General features: G+C 34.4%; 1 pseudogene; it reads right to left on the reverse strand.

The window, feature by feature from the left end:
• Nucleotides 1-13,582: 13,582 nt before the first annotated feature.
• Nucleotides 13,583-14,190, reverse strand: LOC116587266 (annotated as a pseudogene).
• Nucleotides 14,191-15,489: the final 1,299 nt, after the last annotated feature.

Consider the following 15,489-nt stretch of genomic DNA (forward strand, 5'->3'; position numbering starts at 1 on the left):
GTCAGGTGAGTTTTTATGAGAGGGTCGTAAACCAAGTGTGATTTGTCAATGGCAGGCAAGAATGGTTCAATATAGGAAAATCAATTAATAACATAGACTGTGGGAATTCATAGTGCCTGGCAGGAAAACGCATGCTTCCCTAGGTGGGACTAGCTGAAAAGCGAAGAAGGAGTGTCCAGAAAACTGGGACTCCTTTAAGGTTTCTGGGGTGAAAATAGCCAGATCCTCTTTAAGGCTCAATACACTTATCCAGGGAGTAAATGCTTGATTTAGGAGAAGCATTTATCTTTGGAGATCCTGTACTCCCTGTCTACACATTTGTCACAAGCACAGCTGTTCTAATCACACCATACTCCCTATGTCACTGTCCTGATTATTAAAACTTCCCACTCTTTTTTGTTTTTCTTATTCCCCTGATGTATTGGTGATGTTCACAATAAAAATGGAGGTAGAGTTTGGCTTGGGACCTTTCACCACTAGAGTGTCTGGTCCCCACACCCTCTCCTTTCTCCTACTAAAGTGTCTGGAATAATCTTTTCATTTGCTGTCCCAGGTTTTGTTGGCCAAACCTGATAATATACTACATTAAAAGAACAAAGGACAAAAATCTCATGATCATCTCAGTAGATGCCTTTGACAACACCCTTTCATAAGAAAAACTTTTTATTTTTTAAAGATTTTATTTATTTATTTGACAGAGAGAGGAGACACAACCAGAGAGGGAATACAGGCAGGGGGAGTGGGAGAGGTAGAAGCAGTCTCCCCATTGAGCAGGGAGCCCCGTGTGGGACTCGATCCCAGGACCCTGAGATCATGATGAGAGCTGAAGGCAAATGCTTAACAACTGAGCCACCCCAGTATCCCTAAAAACTCCTTATGATTAAAATTAAACTGGATATAGAAGGAATTTACCTCAATGTAGTATGAAGATCACACAGATAAAACCAAACTCACCACTGAAAAACTGAAACTTTCCCTCTAAGCTTAGAAACAAGGCAAGGATGCCCACTCTCATTATTTCCATTCAACATAGTACTGAAAATCCTATCCAAAGTAATTAGGCAAGAAAAAGAAATAAAATATATCCAAATCAGAATGGAAGATGTAAAATTATCTCTGCCCACAGATGACATGATCTTATATTTAGAAAACTCCAAAGACTCTACAAAAACCAAACTGGTAAACTAATACATGAATTCGATAAGGGTGCATGATACAAAGTCAACACACAAAAATTTGTTGCATTTTTATAGAGCTAAAACAAACTATAAGATGGGGCGCCTGGGCGGCTCAGCCAGTTAAGTGTTTGCCTTCAGCTCAGATCATGATCCCAGAGTTCTGGGATTGAGTCCCAAATTAGGCTTCTTGCTCAGTGGAGGCCTGCTTATCCCTCTGCTTGTGCTTGCTCCCTCTCTCTGACAAATATATAAATAAAATATTCAAAAGCAACTATAAGAAAAGGAGATTAAGAAAATGATGTCATTTAATAGTATCAAGAAGGATAAAATGTTTAGGGATAAACTTAACCAAGAAAGTGAAAGACTAGTACACTGAAAATAATAAAATATTGAAGAAAATTATTAAAGAAGACAATTAATGGAAAAAAAATCCATGTTCATAAATTGGAAGACTTAATATTGTTAAAATGTATATACTACCCAAAGTTATGTATAGATTCAGTGTAATCCATAGCAAAATCTCAAAGGCATTTTTCACATAGAGAAAATCCTAAAATTCACATGGAACCACAAAAGATCCCAAATAACCAAACATCTTGAGCAAGAAGAACAACTAAAGGCATCACATTTCCTGATTTCAAAATACATTACAAAATAAGAGTAACTAAAATAGTATGATATTGGCACAAAGATAGACATAAATCAATGGAAGCCACATAAAACTGATCTTCCACAAGTTTGCCAAAAGTACATAATAAAAAATGTTTAGACTGAAAAACAAATGATGTTGGGCTAGATGATATCCACGTGTAAAAGAAGGAAATTGGATGCTTATCTTACAACATACATGGAAATCAATTCAAAATGAATTAGATTTAACTGTAAGAACTGAAACTAGAAAACTCTTCAAAGAAAACATAAGAAAAAAGTTCATAACCTTTGCCTTTGCAGTATTTCCTGCATATGACACCAAAAGCACAAGCACCAAAGGCAAAAATAGACAAGTGAGACCATATCAAACTAAAAAGCTTCTCTACAGCAAATTATCAACAGACAAGGTAGAAAATAGGTATTGTAGAATAGCTTACATAGACTGAGTTTTTAATATACACTAAGTACTTTACATTTATTAATTTTTTAAGTATCAGTGACAAACCATTGAATGCTGACCATTGTTATTAAATTTTCTTGTTGAGGAATTCAGGCACAGAGATCTAAGGTAATTTATCCAGAATTACTCAAGGAAGTTGTAAATGGAGGACTTCACACAATAAGGCTTATAGTTCCAGAGTCTTTGTACTTACACAATGCTCTATTTCCCTTTTAATAGGACAGTTAATTTTGGAATGTGGAATGAAAACTCTTTCTCTTATTGAAAAAAGTGTTGAGATTATAGATGAAGACAAAAGGTATTTGGAGTTGGAGAACAAAACATTTTAGGGGATCTTGATATCGAAGAAAGTTGAAGGAAACTCTTGAAAAAATGCAATGATTCCTTAGGTTAAATGGAAAGTAGATGATACTCAGAAAATGGGAGATGTCTAAGTAAAACTGACAAAGGTAGCATATCAGAGAATGTTTGGAATAGATTTTCTGTGATATTTAATAAATCTTCAAAGAAAGAAAAGTAGTTACTGTTTAGGGTGGACAGGCCACAACTATAAATGTTAGCCATTAAATGTAAAGCCTAACAACCAGATATTACAAAGTGGACTGGTATGAAAAGGACTTGCTAGTAGTTTAAACCAGGAGCCTGGGACCTGGAGAAATACGTAGATTTTTCTAAAAGTAAATGTCCTAGTTCTTTTATTTGAGACATGTGGTCTAAAATAAAATTTTACTACTAGCATTCAATTAAGTTCTAAAGAATAGGAGTAGAAGAGATGCTGAAGGAGAAATATGGCTGACATTTCATTCATATTGCTTGCAATCTGGTTGATACAAAAGGAAAATGGATGAAATTGAAGTGTGATAAAGAATTAAGTAAATAAAAGAATTAAGTAAATAATAAGAAAATATAAAAACATTTTGAACTGCATAATAATGAGAATATAATAAAAATTTAAGTGACATATTTAAATCAATGTTTAAAGGGACTTTTATAGCTATGAGTGTTTATATTAGATTAGAAAATTTTAAATCAATGAACAATGTTTCCATCTCGAAACTAGGAAAAGGGGAGCAAATTAAACCTAAATTAAGTTAAAATATGGAATGAAAAAATAGAAGAGTTACATCAGTGAGAAAAGGACAAATAAGAAAAAAAAATGGATGAAATTAAATGTAAGTTACCTGAAAAGATGAATGAAACTGATGAAACCCTAGCAAGACTTAACAAGAAAAGACTGAAATCAAAATGTCATCAACAGGGGTGGCTGTTAAGCATCTGCCTTGGGCTCTGGTCATGATCCCAGGGTCCTGGAATCAAGCTCCATATCAGGCCTCCCACTCAGCTGGTAGCCTGCTTCTCTCTCCCTCTGCCTGCGTGCTTTCTCCCCCTCTCTCCCTCTGTCAAATAAGTAAATAAATAAACAAACAAATAAATAAAATCTTAAAAAAAAATTGTCATCAAGGATTGGAATCTCATGGTTTAATGTCCTTTTCCAACCTCATTGTTATTGGTAAAATTACTAATATAACAAGTGAAAAGGGGACATCACTACAAATCTTATAAACATTAAAAAGGTAATGAAGAAAAAGTATGTACAATTTTATGAGAATCAATTTATATCCTGGAACAAATGGACACATTGCATGAAATATACAAATTACAAAAGTGGCATAAGAAGAAAGAGCAGCTTACATGGAAGAAATTGATCTTCTAAGAAAAATTGAAAAAAATAAGTCATTTGAAAAGAAATTTTAGATCTATATTATTTACAAATATTTCCTTTAAAATATGTAGAAAAGAAATAATGTTAACATTATACAAAGTAATCAAGATAATATAGAAAATAAGTAACATTCCCCATTTATTATTTGGGGTCAGCAAAATATCGATACCCATTGCTTACATTAAGAAGATGTAAAAAAAAAGAAGATGTAGATTGGATGATATTTGTTGCTTATGGACTGGAAGATTCAATAATTTTGAGATGTTCATTTTTCTCAAATTGACCTACCCATTAGAAAAAACAAAAACAAAAACAAAAAAAAACAAATTCACCAAGCTCTTACATGCTGAAGATTTATGTTAATAATGGGAAAGATTTTGCATTACATTATAATTTTTATTCTAGTTAGCAAGTTAGAGAAAGCAATTAGTTTATATACACATATATTTGTGTTGTCTCAGAGGACAACAGAGACTCTACAGAACACAAAGTTTCTTTAAAGAACAATAGGCCTAAATATTTGGTATTAATCAGGAAATGGTCAAAGGAAGATTTTGGAGAATTCAAATAGTAGGGGTTAAGAGCAGTGAGTGTGGACTTTTAACCACAGCTGCCTCGAATTGCTGCAAGGAATAAAAGAGATAGCTTTAAAGCACTTTAAAGAGATGTCCAGCACACAAGTAAACATCTTATGCAGTGTTATCATTACTAATATTAATGTTGGAAACAAGAATGAAAGAATAAGAGTTTTATGAACTCTGAGATTCACTTTAGTCAGACTGTTAGGTTAGGAAAGCAGAAAGAAGAAATGGAACAAGATAATTTGCATTGATACAAGTCTGTATTCTTCATCTAGATAAAATATTTTAGTAAAATTGTTTTTATTAGGCATAATAAAAGTCCTCATAATTTATCCAAATAAGTTTATTCATAATTCACCAGAGAAAATAACCCAGGATTTTCACAGGAGGCTTTCTGCATGATTTTATTCATACTATTCTATTTGATCCAATCAAAATAATTACAAATTTTGAGAATATATTTTGAATTTGAGGTCTCAAATTTGAGAATAATTCTTGTTTTATTTATTTTTTCATTTTGTAATTGAAGCCTACAAATTAACTTATTTTGAATGGAAAAGATTAAGTGAGCAAAATAAAAATTTTCTCCCATTAAGAAACCATTTATCTTCCATAGCTCAGTACTTGCCTATTCCAAGAAAAGCCAAATGTCCTTACCTTTTTCAGAAAAGCATTAATACCTGTTGTGAAAAACCTTTATTAGTGCTAATTGTTCCAGCAAGCAGTGAATGGGAAACAGCAGGCCTAGGGGTTGTATGTGACTATCTACAATAAAAAGAAGTTCTATACTTCATGGGCCTCTAAGTATACAGCTAACCCTCCTGATTACAAAAGGTACAGAGTGCCATTAAAAGGCATTGAGATTTCCTGAAGACAATTATAAAGGCATATAACATCTGTTCTCAATCATGGGCGACAGGAGAGAAAATGTGCACCACATGATATGTTACATACAACAAAGAAGTCCAGCTGTGTGGAAAAAAGCATGTGAAAAAGCAATGGCCAAGCAAAGAACAGTGCAAAGTAAGCATTGTTACGATGACAGTGACCCATGGTGATCTCTTTGAGTAGCTCTGTGGTGCCAAGATCTGTTTGTTCTCCCACAAAAAGGGCCACCCATGACATCCTTGATTATGGGTACTATTCATAAAAGAGAACTATTTACTAGACAATTTGGATTTAACATTTAAAATGACAAACTTCAAAAAAGCTATGGGGGGGGCAAAGCATTTTCTCAGCCCTTTGTTCTAATAGTCCAGGATCAAAAATGCCTTTATCTCCTCACAGACATCTATGTCATTCCAAACCATTTTTACATAACGCAAAATAGAACTGAAATAGTCCCATAATAAATATCAATGGGAAAAATTATTGTGGAAAATAATGATTAAGAAAATTACGTAATCATTTACATACGCCCTTGTCCCTACCACTTCTTTCTGCTTCTCCTTCCTACTGGGCTTCAGCCAACTGCCTCCTTGTTCTTCAACATAACACGTGTGTCCAGTTGGGTCTTTGTATGCACTGTTCTGTCCACTTGGGCTTATCACCTGCATGTAAGCACTAATGTTGTCAATCATAGTAAAGCTATCCCTGAAAAGCCTAATTAAAACTGAACCCATTCTGCACCTTTCCTATTGTTTCTAATTTATTTTTTCACATAACACTAATTACCATACAACATAATATCTTCTTAGTAATTAACTTTGTATTTTGGTTACTTTTCCTTGGAAAAGATACGCTTTGTGAAGTCAGGATTAGAGCTCTTTTTGTTCACTGCTGCCTCAACACACACATGGCAAAAGTCAAAATTATTTCTCAAGGAATTGAATGACCTTATGATTTCTCTAGTTCTTCAAATTTAACTGGGTAGTAAAGGGTTAATCCAGCAGGTTTAGGGTGTTCTTTTGAACCTTCCTTTTTCCAAATAAAGAACTAGCCTTTATCCTGTTTAAGAGGGAGATTGCTTCTGAACTCTCTGAATTATCCTGCCTGATAAGAATGTCTTTGTAGGGGAACCTGGGTGGTTCAGTAGGTTAAGCCGTTAATCCTCTATTTACTGCACTGGTCATGACCCTAGGGTCCTGGGATGAGATGGAGACCTGCTTGGCACAGGGCTGCCTGCTCAGTGGGGAGTGGTTTCTCCCTCTGCCCCGCCCTCTGCTTGTACTTGCTCCCATGTTCACTCTCTCATTCCTCAAGTTAAGAAAAAAAAAAAAAAAAGAAAGAAAGAAAAAAAAGAAAAAAAGAAACACAAAAGAATGTCTTTGCATACCAAGATATTTAAGCCACACAGATAGTTTATGCTAACAGTGTAACTATGGTAAACACCTATTTTTGTTTACCTGGGATTTGAGGCCATGCTGTCATTTGACCTCTGGGGATTGGAGTCCAAGTGGCTTAGGTCAGTCTCACAGATGTCCCATGCCTACATGATAGGCCATTAGTAAAAATCTGGCCTCAGGGCTCAAGAAGGATTGAGCTTCATTGTTAGGCAACACTTAGGAAATGTCATCACATATTGTTGCTATCTTTTTTACTCTACTGGGAGAGGACAGTTGGAAGGTAGAACCTGGTTTCTCTTAAACTCTGCCATATGCACCTTTTCTCTTTGCTGATTTTGATCTGTATTCTTCTACTATAAACTGTAAATGTAAGTATAACAGCTTTGTGGAATTCTGGGGTCTTCCTAGCAAATCATCAAACTTAAGAGTGGTCTAGAGGACCCCTGAGACAATAATTACAATAAAAATGAACTAATCATCATTTTGTGGTCACATTATAATTTATTAATTTTGAAACTCAACATACAAGATCTGTTCTACTAAACTTATGATTTATATTCATTTATGTGAAGGAATAATGGTTTTCTTTGCAAAAATAATAATGCACTGATTTTTGATAAGTAACTATTACAGGGGCACCTGGGTGGTTCAATCTGTTAGGCATCTGTCTTTGGCTCGGGTCATGATCTCCAGGTCCTGGGATCCAGCCTTGTGGGCTCCCTGCTCAGCAGGGAGTCTGCCTCTCTCTCTCTTTCCCCCTCTGCTTACTCTGTGCTTGTTTTCTCTCTTTCAAGTGAATAAAAAAAAATATTGAAAAAAAGTCTTAAAAAATTAAGTGTTACAGGCATTAATAATATAGATATCAATAGTAGTACAATATCAGTATAATTGTTTCCATTTCTGAGACTGAACTCACCTAGGGAAAAAAAATATGTTTCCATGGACACTCAAAATTAATATAAGCCACACCTTATGAAATATAGTGCATATTACCATTCTCTCCTACTTAGAATAACTTTCAAAAACAAAGTAGAAAGATGCACATAATCAAAAACACAAGCCGTGGTTTGCAAAAATAAACTAGATACATATAACAGATAAATTATTCACAAGTACAAGACCACATTTTTCTTTCAACTTATACTAATGCTATGTGACTACAATAACCATATCAGAGATAATGAATTCAAAAGGAGCTTGAACACTACCTAGGTAACATGACCACACACATCACCCTGATTAATTTAAAGTATCTGATGACTGCCTTGGATTCTTTATATATACATAAAAATCCAGTCAACCATATTCTGTATTCTGTGTGATACCCATTAGTTTTCTAAGGATATTTGATTTTTTTAAATTGATTAAACACTTCAAATTTATAACATACTAATCTTGCAGACATACACATACATATACACATACACATACGTTTGCGGAAACAAGTACTTTTTGCTTTGAAAGATTGATTTATTTCTTTATAGATGTGGGGAGGGGCAGAGGGAGAAAATCTTTCAAGCAGACTTCCTGCTGAGCACTGATTCCCACCTGAACTGAAACCAAGAGTTGGATGCTTAACTGACTGAATCACCCAGGCACCCCAGGAAACAAGTATTTTTGAGAACTTTTAACTTTATACATTACTAATAAAGAAAAGAAAATGCATTTTACAATTATTTTAGTTAAAAATGGAAATACAAAAATCCCCTGATCCTCCTTTTTCCAAATTCCCTATGATATATCATAGCAACCTTAAGTTTTCTCACTTACCTCTTTCACTCCCATAAAAAAAGCAGAGGAAATGATTATTAGTATAAAAAGTGTAATGTGTGTGAATATTATTTAGTATTTAGTATATTTATTTTTCATGTTTAGTATATTTAAGTGAATATGCAAAATTGCTAAGTAAATATAATAAATATTAAATATATAAAAATATTTATATATTCATATATAGTAATATATATGGAGACAGACATACATTTCTGTATTTCTGTGTGCATGTGCATATATCCATACGTAATATATTTAGTGAGCAGTGTATTTAATAATTTATTATTTGTATATATAACATATGCTAAATTATGCATATATATTTATGCATATAAATATCACACATACATACATACATATATACATACATACATACATGCCTGATGCAAGTGTGTGTATTCCCAAGTAGAAGTTTTAGAAATCTGGGGAGATAAGAATTTGATTATCATTTTATGGGGTTAGAACAGTACTAATCCTTAAATGCAAAACTTGAGAGACTAGGAATCCTGTAACATGTGGACAGTCACCTCAATGAAGAGATTCTAAGACTTTTACTTTTTAAAAAATCCTTCCAGATATGATTACATGTGAAAACCTGGAACCAAGTTGGTTTTAGATATAAACCTAAATATATTAGCACAGTTTTCCAATAATGCAAAATAAGAAACCAAAATCCAAAGTGATAAATACCATTTTGATCCAAGGTTTCATATATTCATTTAATCATACTTTTATGGAAAAATAATATCAGGAATACAGTGGTTTCTCTTCCTTTATTTATTATTTAAATTTTTTTTTTATTTAAATGGGTACTAGAATGATCATACAATCTGAGTTCAAGACAGAAAATAAAAAATGTTCTGCTCAACATCAATTTATTCCAGCTTACCTGAATGCAGAAAATCTAGGTCAGACAGCTATCAGAGCTCTTATATCTGAGGGTCTTCTTAATAACGTTCACTTTGAAATTATTTTTAGGCATATTATCTGCAAATCTCCACAAAAGTATTTATGAAGTACAGATGGTTCCCAACTTACAGATGCTTTGACTTGTAATTCTTTGACTTTATGATGTGTGAAAGTGATGCATATTCAGTAGGAGCCATGCTTCAAATTTTGAATTCCAATCTTTTCCGAGGCTAGCGCTTTGCAGGAGATGCTCTGGTGATGCTAGGCAGTGACAGTGAGCTGCAGCTCCCAGGCAGCCACGCCATCACGAGTAAGCAGCAGATCTATTTACAGCCATTCTGTCCCTGCACAACCATTCTGGTTTTCACTTTTAGTATGGTATTCAACCAATTACATGAAATACTCAACATTTTGTTGTAAAATAGGCTTTGTGTTAGATGATTTTCCCCAACCAGAGGCTACTGTAATTGTTCTGAGCATGTTGAAGGTAGGCGAGGCTAAGCTATGATGTTCAGTAGGTTAGGTATATTGAATGCATTTTCAGCTTATGATGTTTTCCACTTACTATGGGTTTATCATTGTTATATATTTATTATATTATTATTTATTATAAGTTCAGGGAAGATGTATCTTTAAGATTGTTTCTAAATAATAATTTAATATACATTGCAGACTAATCTTATTAGGTATTCAAGAAACTAATGTAAATTTAGTAAATTAAAAAATAATATTCATGCTTTGGACTTACATTACTATTCCTGGATTGGTTATTGCCATAAATCATCATTCAAGTATCATTTATATTATTTCTTAAAAGAGAAGACATTATATTTTAGTATATGCATATTAGGAAAAATAGCATGAATTTTAAGAACAAAAGTTCAAAAAAACCATTTTCTTACTCATTTTATGAATATTATCATAACTTATGTTGATATATTTATTAATATAGATTTTTCAAAGAAACACTAATAATTATAATTTCATTGTTTTTCTGGAAATATCTGGATTGTTCTTCTAAGCAAAGGTTATTTTAATTGCATAATCATAAATTTTAGTGTTATGAGTATCACATATGGATACATAATTAACAATACACATGTGTTAGAAATCTATCTTTTAGTGGGAGTTTTTCCCCCCAAATTAATTAATTAAATAGTTAATTTATTAATTTATTTTTTATTAACATTTACTATATTATTTGCTTCAGGGGTACAGGTCTGTGAATCATCAGTCTTACACAATTCACAGCACTCACCATAGCACATACCCTCCCCAATGTCCATCACCCAGCCACCCTATCCCTACCCAATTACCCCCCTAGCAGTCCTCTGTTTCCTGAGATTAAGAGTCTATTGGTTTGTCTCTTTCCCCAGTTTCATCTTGTTTCACTATTTTCCCTCCCTATCACCCAGGACCCCACATCCTGCCTCTCAAATTCTTCATATCAGAGAGATCATATGAAATTTGTCTTTCTCTGCCTTATTTTGCTTAGCATGATACTTTCCTTCTATCCACATCTTTGTAAATGGCAAGATTTCAGGGTTTTTGATTCTGCATTATATATATCTCACCTCTTTATCCATTCATCTGTTGATGGACATCTAGGTTCTTTCCATAGTTTGGCTATTGTGGACATTGCTGCTATAAACATTTGGGTGCATGTGCCCCTTTGGATCACTACATTTGTTTCTTTAGGGTCAATACCCAGTAGTGCAATTCCTGGGTCATAGGGTAGCTCTATTTTCAACTTTTTGAGGAACCTCCATACTGTTTTCCAGAGTGGCTGCACCAGCTTGCTTTCCCACCAACAGTGTAAGAGGGTTCCCCTTTCTCCACATCCTTGCCAACATCTGTCCTTTCCTGACTTGTTAATTTTAGCCATTCTGATTGGTGTGAGGTGGTATCTCACAGTGGTTTTGATTTGTATTTCCCTGATGCCAAGTGATGTTGAGCACTTTTTCATGTGTCTGTTGGCATCTTTCCAGAAATGTCTGTTCATGTCTTCCGCCCATTTCTTGATTGCATGATTCATTCCTTGGTTGTTGAGTTGATAAGTTCTTTGGTGGGAGTTCTTTTAATTTTTTTTTTTTTTGGCAGATGAAGAAGATATATTTAGTTTAGCAAAATAGTGTTATGATGAAAATTATGAATGAATCCATTATGTAATTTTTTCTCTGTGTCTGTACAATCTTTAAAACAAAATATAATTTCACATTTTGGTACTGTGCTTTTTTTTTTAATTAATTTTTTATTTTTTATAAACATACTTTTATCCCCAGGGGTACAGGTCTGTGAATCACCAGGTTTACACACTTCACAGCACTCACCAAAGCACATACTGTGCTTTTAATTGAATAAAGAAAGACATAACATTAAAGTCCAAATGAATAGTGAACCATTTCAGTAATATCAAAATCCTTTAAAGTCATAAAAACTAATTTTAGAGAAATACTCCCCATATTAAAAAAAAAAAAACTATGATCAGAGTTTACACCTATAGGAATGATTAGAGAAAATTTAATTAAAGCAAATATTAAAAACTTTTTGCAAAGTTTTAAGTGAGAGTAAATATATTGACTTTTGGGCAATGAATATCATTATATATGAAACGAAGTACAAACTGGCTAACACTCACACTTGTATGTTCTAAACATTCCTCTTCATTGGTCACTATCTTCTGTATTAGCTGATGGACTCAGTCCCTAATTCACAGGTTAAATACAAGCTGTTAGCTCTCTCAGTTTCCCCCCTCAAATTTACAAACTTCTGTATATCTGCATGCCTTCCTTACTATTCTCCTGGTTTTCAGTAGAGACAGTGTCCCTTCTATAACTTAATAAAAATTCCTCTACCATATATGATGCTTTATTTTATTTCCTCTTAGTTCTTTAGTACTTTCAAGAGTTTCTTCTCTGAATATTTTCCATCAAATAGATAAATACATAGAAGTATGCCTACCTAAAGAACAGATAAAATAGGTACATGGGTAGACAAATTTTGGAAAATCCAGACAACAGAATATCATTCAGTGATCAAAAGATATGAATTACCAATGAAAAGACCTGGAGGAATCTTAAATGCATATTACCAAGTAAAGAAGCCAATCTGAAAAGGATGTATACTGTTTGATCCCAACTATATGACATTGTGGAAAAGGAAAAATATTGAAACAGTAAAAAAATCAGTAAAAAGATCCCTTTCCAGGGACAGGGAGTGAGTGAAGAGAAGAAAAAGTAGAATACAGAGGAATTCTAGGAGAGTGAAACTATTCTGTATGATATAATGGTGCATATGCAACATTACATATTTATCAAAACCCATAGAGCTAGACAATACAAAGAATAAGCCCAAATTTAAACTATTCACTTTAGCTAATAATAATCTATCAATATTTGCTCATTAATTATAACAAACGTTATCATATTAATCCAAGAATAAGATAAATTATGTTGAAGGAAGAGTGAGTATATGGGAATTCTGTATTTTTTTTTAAAGACATATATATTCAGCATTAGGACCAGACTATTACATTTAGCAATCAACATGGGTGTAAAATACAAACAAAGAAACAAACAAAAAAACAACTACATTAAAATGCTTTGTTGGGGGGCACCTGGGTGGCTCAGTGGGTTAAAGCCTCTGCCTTCGGCTCAGGTCATGATCCCAGGGTGCTGGGATCGAGCCCGGCGTCGGGCTCTCTGCTCAGTGGGGAGTCTGCTTCCTCCTCTCTCTCTCTCTGCCTGCCTCTCTGCCTACTTGTGATCTCTGCCTGTCAAATAAATAAATAAAATCTTTAAAAAAAAATGCTTTGTTGGAATGCTTTACACTTTCCACAGAATAGAAACTAAAATAAACTTGTTATACAATTGGTCACAAATACAGTCCTCGAATTTTTTGCCCATACACAGTCTAAAACATATCTTTTTTTGTAGCAGCCAGGCACTGCCACCACTGTGCTTGGCCAAGTTTACAAATCTGTTATAACCTGTAGTTTCCCTATCACTTCTCTGGATCTCCCATCATGCTAAGCTTTGCTTCCTGGAAGGACTTAAAAACCTCTTGTCACTGGCAAAGCTACTGCTGCTGCAGCTGGAACCACCACAGCCATCTTGATTTTGTGGTTTGGCAAAGTATTGGCTTCCACCACCATAGGGCCCAGAGCTTCTGCCTCCAAACTTCCCTCCGTTCATGGAACCAAAATTTGAAGACTGATTGTTTTAACTGCCAAAATCGTTATAGCTTCTGACAGCTCCAAAGTTCCTCTCATCATTACCAAATGGATTATAGCTATCCCCACTGCTTCTATACCCATCACCAGAGCCACTTTACCCACTGACATTTTCTTCATGACTGAAGCTGTTGTCATTTCCATCAAAACCACCTCCACAACCACCACCAAAGTTTCCGGAAACACTCTGACCTCTTTAGTTAGATGAAGCACTCATCATCTCTTGCTTGGATAGGGTTTTCCTTACTTCATAGTTGTGGACATTCATAGTACAGTATTTTTGCATGGCAAGCCAGTCTATGGAGTTGTAATCATCAAATGTTATAAAAGCAAACCCTTTTTTCTTGCCACTGCCTTGGTCAGTCATGATTTCGTCATTTTAATTTTCTCATACTGTTCAAAATAATCTATAGATAATGTTCTTCAGTGTCTTCTTTAATGCCACCAACAAAAATCTTTTTCACAGTTCAAGTGGGCACCAGGTCTTTGAGAATCGTCTCTTGAGAGAGCCCTCTTTTGTTCTGCACTCTTCTGTCCACCTTGTGTGGCCTTGAATTCCTGGCTGCATCCACTTCCTCCATGCTGGCCTAGATAACAAACCCAAAGCCTCTGGAACCCTTGGTATTTGGATCTCTCATTACACACACTATGTAAATGTTCCCCATTGTTCAGAATGGCTCCCCAGGCTCTCATGGGTTGTTTCAAACCTCAAACCTCCCATGAAGAGCTTCTGCAACTGTCTAGATTCTTTGGGAGACTCTGACTTAGACATGCCTGAAGTGGGAAGGGAGACCTTAAAATGATGCTTCCTCGGCAGGATCCGTGGGCAGAAAGGGGAAATTACATATTTTTTAAATCAATTTTTCTGTAAACCTGAAACTGCTCTAAAAAGAAGCCATTAATGATCAAACAAAAATAATAGTGTTGATTATTTTTAAAAAATATTTTATTTATTTATTTGTCAGAAAGAGGGAGCGAGCACAAGTGGTGGGGGGGCAGCAGGCAGAGGGAGAAGTAAGATTCTCCCTGAGCAAGGAACTGATTATGGGACTTGATCCCAGGACTCTGGGATCAGGACATGAGCCAAAGCTTAACTAACTGAGCCATTCAGGCATCCCGATTATGTTCATTGTTTTAATTAATAATTATTAGGCAAAAAAAAAAAAAATACAAAACATACAACACAAGCAACTTCTTTAAAATCCTACATATCTACAACCTCTGCATCTTCTCCTTACCAGCCAGACCTATTTTGTCTCTAAGTCCACATTTTCTACTAACTTTTCAACTGCCTTGATCTGAATTCTAATCCCATATGTTATTCTTGGAAACAACTGTCTCTAAGGTAATCAATCACAGCATTTCTCTAAATCCAGTGGATAGTTCAACTCTCATTTTACTTGATCTAGTGACAGAATTTGGCAATATTGTAATATTTTTCCTTCTTTAAATAATTTGTGTGTGTGTCTATGTGTGTCTGTGTGTGTGTGTGAAAGAAAGAGAGAAAGAGAAAGAGAGTTTGAGAGAGGATATTGTACTGCCTTGCTTTTCTGTCAACATCTTTGGCCATTCCTCAGTAAATATCTTTTCAAGCTCATTATCTTCCTCCTCTCTGCAAATTACTGTATTTCTGCAGTTTTTGGTTGAAAACCTTCTTTGTGTTTATTCTAAAATTTCTCCCTTGAAACTAAAATGCTT

This window comes from Mustela erminea, chromosome 3 (assembly GCF_009829155.1).
Source record: "Mustela erminea isolate mMusErm1 chromosome 3, mMusErm1.Pri, whole genome shotgun sequence".
Lineage (NCBI taxonomy): Eukaryota > Metazoa > Chordata > Mammalia > Carnivora > Mustelidae > Mustela > Mustela erminea.